General features: G+C 45.8%; 1 protein-coding gene across 6 annotated transcripts in view; it reads left to right on the plus strand.

The window, feature by feature from the left end:
• The window catches only part of LOC102165696 (uncharacterized), a 207,226-nt gene that overhangs the window by 113,267 nt on the left and 80,238 nt on the right, over positions 1–13,721 (plus strand). The window contains exon 3 of one of the 6 annotated variants that reach the window (XR_002336738.2): positions 8,821–8,913. The exons of the other annotated variants lie outside the window; for them this stretch is intronic. The gene's annotated coding sequence lies outside the window, so the exon portion shown is untranslated. The remainder of the gene's footprint in view (positions 1–8,820; positions 8,914–13,721) is intronic. 6 annotated transcript variants of the gene reach the window in all.

Raw genomic sequence — 13,721 nt, forward strand, 5'->3', positions numbered from 1 at the left:
GTATCTGCAGCTTATCCATTCAGTCATAAGATGCCTTTTTCTTTTTTCTAAGACAGGCTCTTCTACTTTGCCTTTTAATCCCATGTCCTTTCTATTTACGAACCATTTCTTGATCTTGACCTTTGGTGTATATTTTTTCTCCTGGACTTTTAATAAGTTTTTAAAAATAATCTTTTGACATTTTATGGGATTTTTTTTTTGTTATTGTTGTTAACTTTTTCTCAACTAGGTGTTTGATATTACTTTCTTACCTAATGCTATTATTTAACATTACTGCCTTTTCACAAAACTGAATCATCAAATAGTTTTTCTCCCCTGGTCATGTCCCTCCAGATATTATCACGTTAAATTGGATCCCGTCCTGAGAAAATATTCCAGGTCTACCTCATATATTCTCTGTGTCATTTTTTATTGCTCAGAGTCTAGTTTATTTATTTTCCTTTGGTATACTAAAATCACTTATTCTATGGGAATGATACCTTTCAAAACAAAACAAAACAAAACAAAACCCAAATTTTGCACTTGGTCCTAGTGAATTATTTTGCCACTCTGTAGTAATATAAAATGCTTCTTACCACTAAATAATATAATTTTGCCTCTACTTCGTTTTAAGTGAACACTTCTTCTGGTCTCAGTGCTGGTTAGGTGGTCTCTGTCTGGGGTTTCTGATTTGCAGACCGTGAATTCTACTGGATCATCAAGTTCCTACCTGAGTCCACATACCCACTAAACGCTCTCTGAATTAAAAATGTCTTGGGTATGTATGGATGAGAATTTTGCAGATATAAGTAGACACTTAAAATTAATACAGGAGTTCCCGTCATGGCGCAGGGATTAACGAATCTGACTAGGAACCATGAGGTTGCGGGTTCGATCCCTGCCCTTGCTCAGTGGGTTAACGATCCGGCGTTGCCGTGAGCTGTGGTGTAGGTTGCAGACGCGGCTCAGATCCTGCGTTGCTGTGGCTCTGGCGTAGGCTGGCAGCTACAGCTCCGATTCGACCCCTAACCTGGGAACCTCCATATGCCGCGGGAGCGGCCCAAGAAAAGGCAAAAAGACAAAAATAAATAAATAAATAAAATTAATACAATTCAATTATTTGAAAGCATTGACAAATTCATAGAAGTTTTTTTTAAATGTATTTTCTTAATCAAAAGATTGTAAAAGTATAAATATGCTCTTACAAAGGCCTAAGAAATGTTTTGCTATTAAAAAGCTCCTCCTTTCCAACCTAAAATACTCCATGTTACTTCCCTCTGCTGATAAGTTTTTTGCCCTATTATTGTGTATGTTGTTGTTCCTACGCATGATGCTGATCCCATGTTTTCTCCCATTCCTCTCTTGCCTTTAGAATTTATACCCAGCAGTGCACCAAATGGCCTTTAAAAGTATGGTCCCCATTAACTTTAATAATATTTGCTCATCCATTTTTCATCCATTGACAATATGTATAGAGCTCACACTGAGTGGTTCTCATCCTCAGCTGTGCATGAGAATCACCTGCAGGGCTTGAAATACTGCAGACCTCTTCCTCCTGCCTCCCACCCACTGGACCAGCATCTCCTGGGAGGAGAGGGTTACTGGGCACCCCTGTTTTTCAAGTGTTCCCTAGGAGATTCCAATGCATAGCAAGTGGGAGAAACCACAGTCAGCTGTGGGCCAGGCAGCGTGCTTGGTGCCCAGCCTCGCAGGCATGAAAAAATTCACCTTGGGCATCAGCTCCTCTTCCAGCCTGGTCCTGGGACAATCTCACAGCAACTCTTCTTTGAGGCCCCTCAGCTTGACACCAATTGCATTGTACTTGGGGATCCTGTGGTTTCTTCATAAAAATGGTTTACTTAATTAGAAAATGCCAGATATAAGCGTTTGAGTCTTGGCCTAAAAGCTCAGGGAGCCAACTGTCCGGCTCTAAACCACATGCCCTGCAAAGTGAGTGCGCAGTGCCAGGGACAGGGACATTGGTCATTAAATGCTTGTGCTGAATAAACCACCAAGGAAAAGAGCGATGCTTGGTCTAAAGGAGTTGTTTGCCAACTTCAGAGTTTAGTTATTAGTAGTGGAGAAAAGTGCCCAGAGGCAAAATTCCTGACTCATAGAAAATGGTCACTTCCAAGCAAGGTTTCTAATTACATCTCCCAAGTCTATTAAATTTAAAGCATGTTATAGTCCTTACTGCCAAATATTACAAATCCTCCTTAATTCTGAGAAGAATAAATTAAGCTTAGGCTTCTTCCTACTGAAGCACTTAGAAGTTCTATTTTTGGTGTTGTTATTGGTTCCACTTTTTGTTTTCGTTTTTCTTTCTTTCTTTCTTTCTTTTTCTTTTTTTTCTTTTTTAGCAAGGCAAAGAAGACTTCAATTCTGCTACATGCTTCCTAGATTTGGGGGGATGTGTGCCTCATTTTCCCTCATCTGCAGAATAGAAATCACAACACTGACCCATCCTGTTTGAGGGCAGAAGATGACGCAACATTTAACATGATGTGTGGGAACTGCTATACACAAGTGTCCATTGTGTCTAAGTATACGCCACTGCGCTCATTTTAAAGATGAGGAAAAGGAGATCCAGAGAGTTTTACCAACATGCCCAAGGCCTGCCGCTATCTAGGACCGGACACATGTTGGGATGTGGTGGCAGAGGTAGCGGTGGGAGGGGTGACCCTGATTATAGAAAACATCTCTCCTAGTAGGAAGGTGCCATAGGTAGGGTTCTATAGCAAGCAGGCAAAAATCTAAAACAAAATTCCTAGGGATAGGCATGAAGATGCTGATAAAAATAATAGTTATAAGGAGAGTGACCACAGGTCAGAGGTACGTGGAGACTTTGGCTGCAAGGAAGGCAAGTGGAAAGAGGAAGATTGGTGTATCAGTTACTTTAGAACTGTGCTGCACAGCGAACCACTCCTCAACTCAGTGGCTTCAACTAGTGAGAATTTACTGCTTATGTGTCTGGGTTGGTTGGCTAGCTGTCAGCTGCTCTGGAATGCATGGGGCTGGGATGACAGGGGTGGATTTGGTCTGCTCCTGCTCCCTTACCTTCCGTGAGATTGACCTGGGCATTTTCTCATGGCGATGCCAGTGGGCAAGCCTGGGCAAGCACCAGTGCTCGGGCGCTTTCCGGGACTTTATTTGCAACATTCCAGCTATTACCTATTGGCCAAAGCCAGACACAAGGCCAACTGCATTTGGAAGTGGGAAGTGTTCCTTGATTAGACCTAGATTTTCCTTTCTGGGTGGCTCCCCAGTCCATTGTTCTCTGCACTGCTTATCTCTGTCCTCTGATATGCCTTATTTTTACTCCTGACCACTTTTTTTTTTTTTTTTTTTTTTTGTCTTTTTGCTATTTCTTGGGCCGCTCACGCGGCATATGGAGGTTCCCAGGCTAGGGGTCCAATCGGAGCTGTAGCCACCAGCCTACGCCAGAGCCACAGCTACGCAGGATCCGAGCCGCGTCTGCAACCTACACCACAGCTCACGGCAACGCCGGATCATTAATCCACTGAGCAAGGGCAGGGATCGAACCCGCAACCTCATGGTTCCTAGTTGGATTCGTTAACCACTGCGCCACGATGGGAACTCCCTCCTGACCACTTTTGAAAGGGGATTGGAAGATGTACCTTTTGAACAACTTTCTCAGCCTGCTTCCTGTAGGAAGCTGAAGATGCAGAAGGCTTTCTTTTTTTTCTTTTTCATTTTAAATACTCTTGGTTCCTTTTAGTCCAGGTACTCCATATATCGAAACCCAAAACTATTATCTTTAGAGATGTGCTTCTCTGTCTCTATTTAATCCCTGATGTTTTGTGCTTTTCATATTGCTGTGGGACGATGTCCTTAAGAATCTTGAATCTTGGAGTTCCCATTGTGGCTTGAGGGTTAAGAACCTGACTAGTATCCGTGAGGATGCAGGTTCAATCCCTGGCCTCACTGGGTTAAGGATCACGGTGCTGTAGGTCACAGATGCAGCTCAGATCTGGCTTGGCTGTGGCTGTGGCATAGGCTGGCAGCTACAGCTCCAATTCAACCCTTAGCCTGGGAACATCTATATGCCGAAAGTATGGCCTTAAAAAAAAGAAAAAAGATCTTGAATCTTGAATTTTGTTGAACTTAGTGAGTCTACAAGGCATCTCCCTAATGACCCAAGATGTCTCAACAAAGGGTCTCACAGGTACACCCTTAATTTGGCCGGTATGCATGGCCCTATCTTAATTGGAGAATATTTTACTGGCTTAAAAGGCTAGAGAGGAAAAATTGTTTTAATTTTCAAATTGGCAGAGTGTGGAACCTCTGTATTCTGAATTCAACTTACTAGTTGTCTGTCTGCTTATTTTCTGAGTTCATTTTTTTCTTATAATACTTTGTTATACACAGCTAACTAGAGCCAGCTGACACTTCCAAAATTTTGCCTTGAAATTTCTTTGCTGAAGTCCAGAGTTTCATCAAGGACATTTTTATCTTTCAATTCATAGTTTTCCACTATGATAGCATGTCACCATTTTCCCATCCTCTTAGAACAGTTTTCTGGCTGCTTTTTCCAGGTTTCTATGACAGTTTATTTCCATTTTTTCTAGGCTGTACCTACCACCTAGTCACAAAGCCAATGCCGCATACTTTAGGATTTTGTTTTTGCATCACCTCACACTGTGTACTAATTTCTGAATCAGTTTATGTACTATAGCTTAACTAAAATGAAGAATTTTTAAGCAACTAGAGTGAGTTGGCCTCTATAGCCTTTTACATCTCGGGCCATGGCACATACATCATTTCGTTTCATTTGATGCTCACACCCTGTAAGACAGGAAAATTCCCCCAGATTTTCACATGAGGAAACGGAGGCTCAGAAATGTTGCATGACTTGCTTAAGGCTGCTGAGCCGGTAGGTGATGAAGCTGGATTCAGAATCTGCATCAGTGCAGAACACTTAGTGAGGAGAGAGGCTACCCGGGGTGATGTTACTGATATTACTGATGATGTTACCCTTGTGAAGAAGGACACAGAGGGCTCCCACCTCCTGAGTCTTGTAGAAACGTTACGGAGGAAAAGTAAAACTGATGGGAGTCTTCCATTTCCTGGGCACCTCTGAGAATTTACTCTAGTAGACGCTGAGGATCTGGCACGTCCTTGTTTTGCCTTGCTCAGAAAGTAGAGGAATCAAGGAGGAGCCAACCGTTCTGCTGGTACAAGCCTCAGAATCCAGGGTTTGGTTCGGGATGTGACATGACAGGCATCTGCCTAAACAGTGGGTCTGAAGCTGAGATGGGTGTGAGATTGCACCCTGTTTTACAACTTAACAGGTTGGTCTGCCGCAATTATAGATATATTCTGACTGGAAACACACATGGGGTGTCTGGGTGAGATGGTTTATGACTCACAAAGCACTGTAAGCAGATTCCCAGCCTTGATCCCTCCAGAGCTACACAGTGAGTTACCTAGGATGTTGTAGTTAAACCATTACCAGCCAAAGAAAAGTACTCTTCTTTCTGGGTGTGGTCAAGGTGCTGAACCCCTAGGTATGTATGTGGAGTCGGGGGCTGGGAGGGAGATGGATGTGAAGTGGGGGAACCAAGGGTAAACTAGGGGCCCGGGGTCCAGGTTAGAATGCAGGGAGTCAGACTGGAATCTGTGGTCTCTCATAGTCTTCTAACCTTGACTTTGATGGTGGAGGGTCCACCAGGAGCAGGAGGCATCCTTTATCAGCGAGTTAAACATTCTCCTGGACCTGGAGTCACAGAGATTGAAGGAGGGGATTCAGCAAGAACTAGAGGTGCAAGGTCAGCAGGCAGGTCAGCAGCAAGGTCAGGGGCTGCAGCAGAGCTTCCAGCCCTGTTCTGACCTTCACATCCTAAAAAGCTGCATGGCTGCTCCTTCACTTCCTTCTTCTAAATCACCAGCAAAATTCCTGCCCTCCCCCCAGAATTACACACACACAGATTCTGGGAAGCGTAGTTTCAGCTTGGTTAAATTCAGTGCTAACCCCCATGTCCCAATCTGCAGTGGACCTGGGAGACACCTCTGATTACTCCTTTCATGAGGTCTCTCAGGCTGTTCCTTAATCTTTTCGCCTTCTCTCATTAGTCACCCTAAGGCTTCTATCTCTTCCTTCTATTTTTGAATCATCCTCTTTCTCTTCTTCATATTCCCTGAGACCCCCCATCACCCATAGCTGATGTAGCTGAGTGCCAGGCAGTACCCTGGCCAAGGCCCTGTCAGGCTCGGCTTATGGGAAGGAGAATCTCATGCTTCCCACACCTTGTCCTACTTCCTTACGATTTTAAGCTGCATTTAGGCTGAGCTGGGTGCATGTTGTGTTTCTGCAGCTGATTGCGCCTCGTGAGGAAGCCTATTTTGCACACATATTTGCTGAACCTGGTGCCAACTGCGTCCCCTGACTTCAAGTAGGTCAGAGTGTTTTCCTAACAAAGAAGAACAGTGTGCTTTGGCACAGCTGCTTGCTATTTTTCCTAGAATGCTAGAAGGAAGCAGACATTTGTTTGGCTTTTGCTAGTCTCTCTTTGTCTAAATTCTGTTTGGCTCTGCCCGTTGGCTTTAATCTTTTAGAATAGCCACGTAGGAAACTGTTCCTCTTGGTTTATGAGCTTGAACCCAAGAGCACCAACATGTGCCTTAGCAGGACAGAGATTTACATAAGCGTTTCTGGGCCATCAGATCTCTGGGAAGAGCATTTCCGCGTTCCAGATGTAGGGTAGGAATGTGTAAAGCCCACGTGGAGATGACAGTTCACTACCTTGTGGATGGGCCCCCTGAGAAAAGAAGTGATTCCGCATAACGACTCCGCAGACTGTACAAGGGAGACCCAGGAATCCACCATCCTGTCGGCACTGCCTAAAATGTGGGCAAGGAGCCGCATTTTTGAGGCAAAAAGAGCCACATTTTCCTTTTCATAATAATAAAAAATATTTCATATTTCAGATAAGCAGTATTCATCTCTCAATTAGTATTAACAGCTAATCAGGGTGCAGCAGGGTGGTGGGGCCCTCATCAAACAGCAGGCGGCTTGTTTTATTTTTTCAATGCCGCTTAAAGATTATTTGAAAAATCTCCTTCAGAGACCAGTGTGCGGGGAGCCACGTACTCCCAGTCAGAATTTAAAGTGATCCAAAATACAATATTAATGATTGATGCAGAAGCTCACAGTTTGGCGCTGGGGTTTAATTAGATAAGCATTGCAGCTGTTTTCGGGTGGCGGCAACTTGACGGGAGGGACGCAGAGCTGTTCTATGACTTCCCATCCACAGGGCACCTACTGAAGCGGAAACAGAAGCGAACTACTAGGAATTATGATGATGACTTTTTTTTTTTTTCCAGTGCTGAAATGAGTAGAAGTCTGATTATGGGGAGGGAGAAACATGTAGTAATTAAAAAGGTGGGCTTGGATCTTGTATTTCATCTGTTGATGCACTGAACACTCATAAAATGCAGCTAGGGCAGCCCAGCCAAGATCTGGCAGTTCACGTATGAAGAGCTGACAGGTGAGGCTCTTTTGGTCTGTACCACTCTGCACATACAAAACCTTATTTCTCGAGCTCATCCTTTACCTCCCAAGCATCACAGTTGCATCAGGCTATCTAATATCTATTAATGCAGACAAATTCCTACCATAGCTGCTTTGGAATCACTCTCTCCCCCTGAAAACCTGAGAATTTAAACTGGGATCGATAGTGTTTGAATTCACTGGGTCAACGAGATTGTCCACATTTAGTTATGGAATCTTCTATGGCTCTGGCTGGAAATTACTAGAATCCACATATCGTGTCTGTCTCCAGCTAAGCTTTAGCATGTGTGCATGACCTCCAGCACCTGAGAGAGCTAAAGAGGACAATTCGTGGCTGCTCAGTGTGAGTTAAAAGTGCAGGACTTTAAGGACATGTTTCACCAGAGTGAGGCTTGGGGCACTGCACATTTAAAGTGATAGTATTAAATTCATCTTTTAAACATCTCTATCCAATAAGGAAGCCTGTCTAGGTGTTTTGTGTTGTGAAATAACATTTCTGGTTGTTTATTGTCAATATCTACAAGTATGAAATCATATGTGAATGCTAAGCATTATTTTTTTCTGTTGCATAAGCAAAGCTTAATGAGCCTTTTCCTGATTGTTATAAATTAATTTGTGAGGATTTTGAAAAAACCTGACTCTTTCAACATAAGTAGGGGAGAAATGAATCTTTCTGGAGGTACATTTGCTCTCTCTGATTATTAAATTGTCATCACTTGCCCAAAGAAGGGGTTTATGCACCACTTTATTCCTTCTTGTTGAAGAGTGTACAACTAGGAATTAGACAATTAGAAGGATTAAGTCCTGTTCTGACCATTTTCTAGCTGTGTACATTTGGTCAGTTTACTAAGCCTTGAGGCTCCTTTTTCTCATTTGCAAATTGGGAACAAGAACCCCTTCCCTCCATATCCCCCGGGGCAATTCTGAGAATCTGATTCCAAGTTTAGACCTGAAGCCAGTGTGTCTAATATTCTGCAAATACACTTGTAATAAATTAGTTGTTGCTTCTGTGAGGCAGTCCCCCACAGTCCATGCCATAAAGCTGTTGAGAACAGATGACTCTTAAATTTTCCAGTGAGCAAGGGCAATGGCTGTGTTTGGGTTTCCAAAGCTTTTCCTAATGGTGGAATACTCTTAGCACCTGCCTTTTCTGGGGCGATGAGGAAGAGGGGTAGGATCCTTCAGACAGATACAGAAATGAGGAAAAAGATTTTGTGCATGATTGAATGAATTACAAGTCAAAGCTTGGACCCTGGCCTTCGGGTCCCAAAGTGAGTGTTATCCCCTTTATACTGGCTTTTCCTCTACAGAAAGCCTGCAGATAAATGGAAATGGAGAGGAGGGCTGTCAAGGAAACGTGTGGTTAACTTTGGAATTGAAGAGTGCAGATGTCAACAAAGCAGGTATTTCATTAGAGCAGATCAATACGCTTAACAGCAGGACCGCCATGAGATACATTGTAGATAACTGCCTTGTCTATGCATGAAAGTTGGGCTGTATTGTGGGTTTTTAATAAGTTGAACATATCCTTTTTAGTTGCATGAAGTAATGATTGCTGATCACCTGCAAGTGATGCCGCTCTACTTGTTCCCTTGATAGAATAATTAATAAACTTATGGCTCCTTTGTGTCTTTTCTAATTGATGCTGTTGGAAAAGCTGACAACAGCAAGGAGTAGGATTATTTCACTACTCCATCAGAATCTTTGAAGATAGAGATGGATTATAGTGCCTTGAACATCACCATACATCCTAAAGGTGAGCCATAAAAATTGCTTCTGATGAATTGAATCGATGAACCAAAGCCTAGGGGCATGCTGAGTGAAACGTAGGCATGAGTATCGTGGACAAAGGCAATGGGTGAGCTGCAGGAAATGCTAATAAAAAGTTAATGCAGAGGAAATGAACACAGGTCTTGAGATGTATACACATTTACGCACTTAAGTTATGGAATAATGGTAATGGTGATGAATGATAATGATTAGTTTTGCTTATTGGTGCTTATGCACTCCAACCCAGGAACTAGTTTTTCCCGGAGTTCCAGCTTGGATCCTCTTTCCTGCCCCTACAGATACTCTCTTTGGGCTTTGTTACTCCCCCAGGGCTGCATTTGTCATTTGGGTAACAGTGGCCTAACGCAAACAACCTTGGTCATGCCTTCGTCATGTCTGAACCCTCCCATAGCACTTTTGAACTTGACTCCGTTGTATTAGGCAGTTGAAATCATGGATCTGAGTGCGATGGCCTGAAGAGAAAGAATAGCTACAGTAAGAAAGGGAGAGACCCTCAACTGAGGATGAAGGAACCCCAACACTTTAAAGGCTAAGTAAATGAGGATTTTGGAGACAGAGCAAACGAATGGCCAGAGGAGTAAGAGCGCAATCAGGAGAGGGCAGTGTCCCTGTGGGAACTGAGAGGAAGAAAGTGTTTCACGAAGGTCAGTAGGACTGAGACGTCAGGAAAGATGAGGAACGCAAAGTGCCTGTGGGATTGAACAACATGGGGGCCACCTGTGACCTTGGCCAGAGCTGTTCTGGTGCAGTGAAGCGGGCGGCAGTCGCATCTCTGTGGATTGAGAAGTGAGTGGAGGCTGTGTAAAGGGAGGCAGAAAGTACCGCTGTCTCAACTAGAGTTATTTTTAAAGCCATGACGCCATTTCCCATTTATTCCCTTGGAATCACAGCGGAGACTAGCTGTGAAGGAGTCCATCCAGAAAGACCTGCCATCCGTCTGGAGCTAATGCTATTTCCAGCACTCAGTGAGGCTCCTGGGAACCAAATGCTGCTGCTGCCAGCCCACCTGGTCTAGGATTTCCAGGAGCATCTGGCATGTTCCAGAGAGGTCCAAGTCCTTCAATCCATCAGAGACCTCAGTCTGTCAGAGATTTCCAGGTCCAGATCTTTGGAAATTTCTAGGCCAGTTATTCCCCCCATGATTCATCTGTGTTTTCAATCTGAACTGAAAAGATGCTCCTGCACTTAGCAACACCCTGAAGTCCCAGCGTCTTGTGGCTCTGCGCTTCCTTCTCCCTGAGCCAGGTGTCCTTGCTCCCTGCCTAAACCTTCCCACGTTACTCTTCGGAACTTCCACCTGATTGCACACAACTTCACCCATGCCCTTCACCTGCTCACAGACGTGTCATCCATTTCCTGGTTTCGCCGAAACCTTTCCTTTCAAGTAGACACTGTCCCTTGGGTCGGGGTCTTCCTTGCTCCTAAAGTCGCCTGCAGATCTTTACTGCTCCCCAGGACCTCCTGGTTGTTTTCGTCTGTTGGAGGGCCCCTGGGCTCACTGTCCTCTCAGGTTTGTAGAAACCACCCTTCATCCTAGGCTCTGAGCTCCTTTTCTTCTTTAACAGCCCAGCACCCTGGCAGGACCTACCATCCAGATATATCCCGGAGCTCCTCATCATGCTAAGGCTGAAATCCAAAGCCCCCTGGGCTTGGCCCCTGCCTGTCTCCCGTACCCCCTCCCCCCATGTCCCCCTGCTCAGGCTGCTCCTGTCATATGGCAATCCTCCGACTCTGCCAAGCTCATTCCGCCTCACGGCCTCTGCCTGGAGAGCTCCCCTGGAGGGCGTCCCATGCTTGCTCCTCACCATTCAGCCTCCTGCTTGGTGAGACCCCTGCTCACGAGAGACCCCTGATCACAGTGGCTCGAACAGTGCCCTCCCTGCCCTCAACATCACACTCAACCCGAGGCTGTGCACTTGGCAGCCACAGTTACAATGTTCAGGAGGGTTTGTTCAGGCTTGGCTCCTCCACCAGAACCTAGGGAAGGGCCCTGAAGGAAGGCGTTTGCCCAGTTTGCTCCTCTCTGTCTCCTTGGTGCCTAGAGCTGAGCTCAGCAGTCACGTGTGCGAAATAGTTGCTTGTTGAATGAATGCATAAACAAGCCCCTTTTCAGTTCCCTTGTCTTAAGGGCATAAAGCAAGTTTGTGTGGAGTCTCAACTCAGGGTAGAGACATCAAACACAAGTTCTTCTCTCCAAACTGTTACTGCTGCAGAGCAGAGTGCCTCAGCACGACTCTCCTCTCTGTGTGCTCCCCCTCGGGTCTTAGATCAGGTGTGTTCCTATCCCATCCTTTCTGATCTTGGTCTGTGACTTAAAGGCCTCCTTCTTACGTAGCACAGGCCAGGCGGTGTCTCTAATCCCAGTGTCTCTGTCCATTTAGTGTTATAGCAAAGGCGGGTTTATAAACCACAGAAGGTTTTTTCTCCCAGTCTGGAGGCTGGATGTCTGAGATCAGGGAGCCAGCACGGTTGGGTGCTGGCGAGAGCCGTCTTCCAGGTTTCTGGCTGCTGTCATCTCACACCATCTTCCTATGGTGGAGAGCAGCGGGGAACAAGCTCTCTTGTGACGCTACTAAGGGCACCAATCCCTAAATGAGGGCTCCGCCATCATGACCTCGCCTAATCCAAATGTTCTCCGAAGGCCCCGTCTCCAAATGCCGTCACAACGAGGGTGGGCTTCAACATCTAGATTTGGGGGATGGAAGCGTTCAGTCTCTAGTACCCCTGTCTTCAAGTGTGACTCTGGTGTGAGGTGGAAAGGAGGCAGCCCTGTCCTTCTTGACTGCCAGAGGGCGTCCAGGAAGTCAGCTGCCCCCGGCTTTGCTTCTCTGTGTAGGGACACCTCCTAGCAAGCCTGAAGGCCAGATAGTTTCCCAATATTTGGACGTTTCTCTGAACTTCAAGTGTAGGCTCTTAGTGCTTTTGTAGTCAGATTTGGATCTGAGTTAAAATTCTGAGAAAAGCAGAAGAAACCCACTGAGCCCCGATGCCATCCCTTCAGGCTGGTGGTCGGGGCCGTTCCGCCTCTGAAACTGCGTACTATACCTACTCTGCTCCAGTCTCAGCTTTCCAGCCTTCCGGCAGTCTCGTCCTCTTTGATGCCTTCAAGACATTCAGTCTCCGTGCCCTCCAGCCTCTGACGCCATCCCTCACTTCCCGCCCTGCCTAGACCTCCTGGGTCATCACTTCAGCCTCCTCAGAGAGCCCTCCCTGGACCGCCCCCACCACCACGAGGCTCCTCCTCAGCACACGTTGCACTTGCAGCCCCTTCCACCATGCATTTGCACCACTAGGTTTCTCGCAGAGTGGAGTGGTGCAAATGATGCATCACAGCAACCTGTGATGCAAATGGAGTGGTGCAAATGATGATGCATCACAGCAACCTGCAAATTAACTCCTGCTTCGATCTCTTGGGGGTGATATTACAGGTTGTCTGGGCTCCCATGTGTGTCTCATGGAAAGTCACAAGGTCACAGTGTCCCCAAGCTGCTGCTCTAGGTATCTGGAAGTGGCTGCTGTAGCTGGTTAGAGATAGATGTTGGGAGGAGCTTGGAGACAGAAATGCTGTGCAAGCTCAATTGGCTGTTTGGGGGAAGGTTTCTGATGATCACACAGACATTAAGTCCTCTTGGGATGGGGAGAAAGGACACGAGGTAAACATTTTGGAAACAGGAAGGAAGGAACTATGGGGTTAAAGGAGAGGAAGGCCACGGTGAAGGAAGTCGGAGGATGGACACATTTTGTCTGGTTGCTTCATAGAAAATGCCGTAGCCGCCAAACTGTGCCTTTGCTGGCAGAGTCATTTTGCTAATCCACCTTCTTTGCGCCCCGTGTCTCACTCATCCTTCCACGTTCCCTACATTCCAGAGCCACGCCACCCCAACCGCTAGCTCACACCCTCATACTCCAGTTTCCTTAGTCTGACATTTTCTTCCCCATGAATTCCCTGTGGAACTCAGCTTCCTTCAACTCTGAGAGGAAATGTCACCTCCTCCATGAGGCCCTCTCTGATACCTACACCAGCAACCCCACTGGAATGAGCTGCTTCTTGCTTAATCATCCCAGTATCTTATTACTTTTATTGAGAAGAACCATGGCTCAGTTAGGAGAGAAAAACGGGCTACATGGAGTCAGACAGAGCTGGGTTCATGCAGAATCAATGATTTTACTCTCTGGGAACTTCGGTAAGTCACTTAACCTCACGAGACCTCAATTTTCCCAATTTGAAAAGGTGGGGGTTCCCATTGTGGCTCAGTGGTAACAAACTCAAACTAGTATCCAGGAGGATGTAGGTTCGATCCCTGGCCTCCCTCAGTGGGTTAAGAATCCAGCGTTGCCATAAGCTGTGGTGTAGGTCGCAGATGAGACTCGGATCTGGCATTGCTGTGGCTCTGGTGTAGGCTATCAGCTCAACTGTGAT

Source organism: Sus scrofa, chromosome 11 (assembly GCF_054392235.1).
Source record: "Sus scrofa isolate SSC_HxYL_T2T_F1_AM1 chromosome 11, Sscrofa_HxYL_maternal_Yorkshire_Landrace_v2.0, whole genome shotgun sequence".
Lineage (NCBI taxonomy): Eukaryota > Metazoa > Chordata > Mammalia > Artiodactyla > Suidae > Sus > Sus scrofa.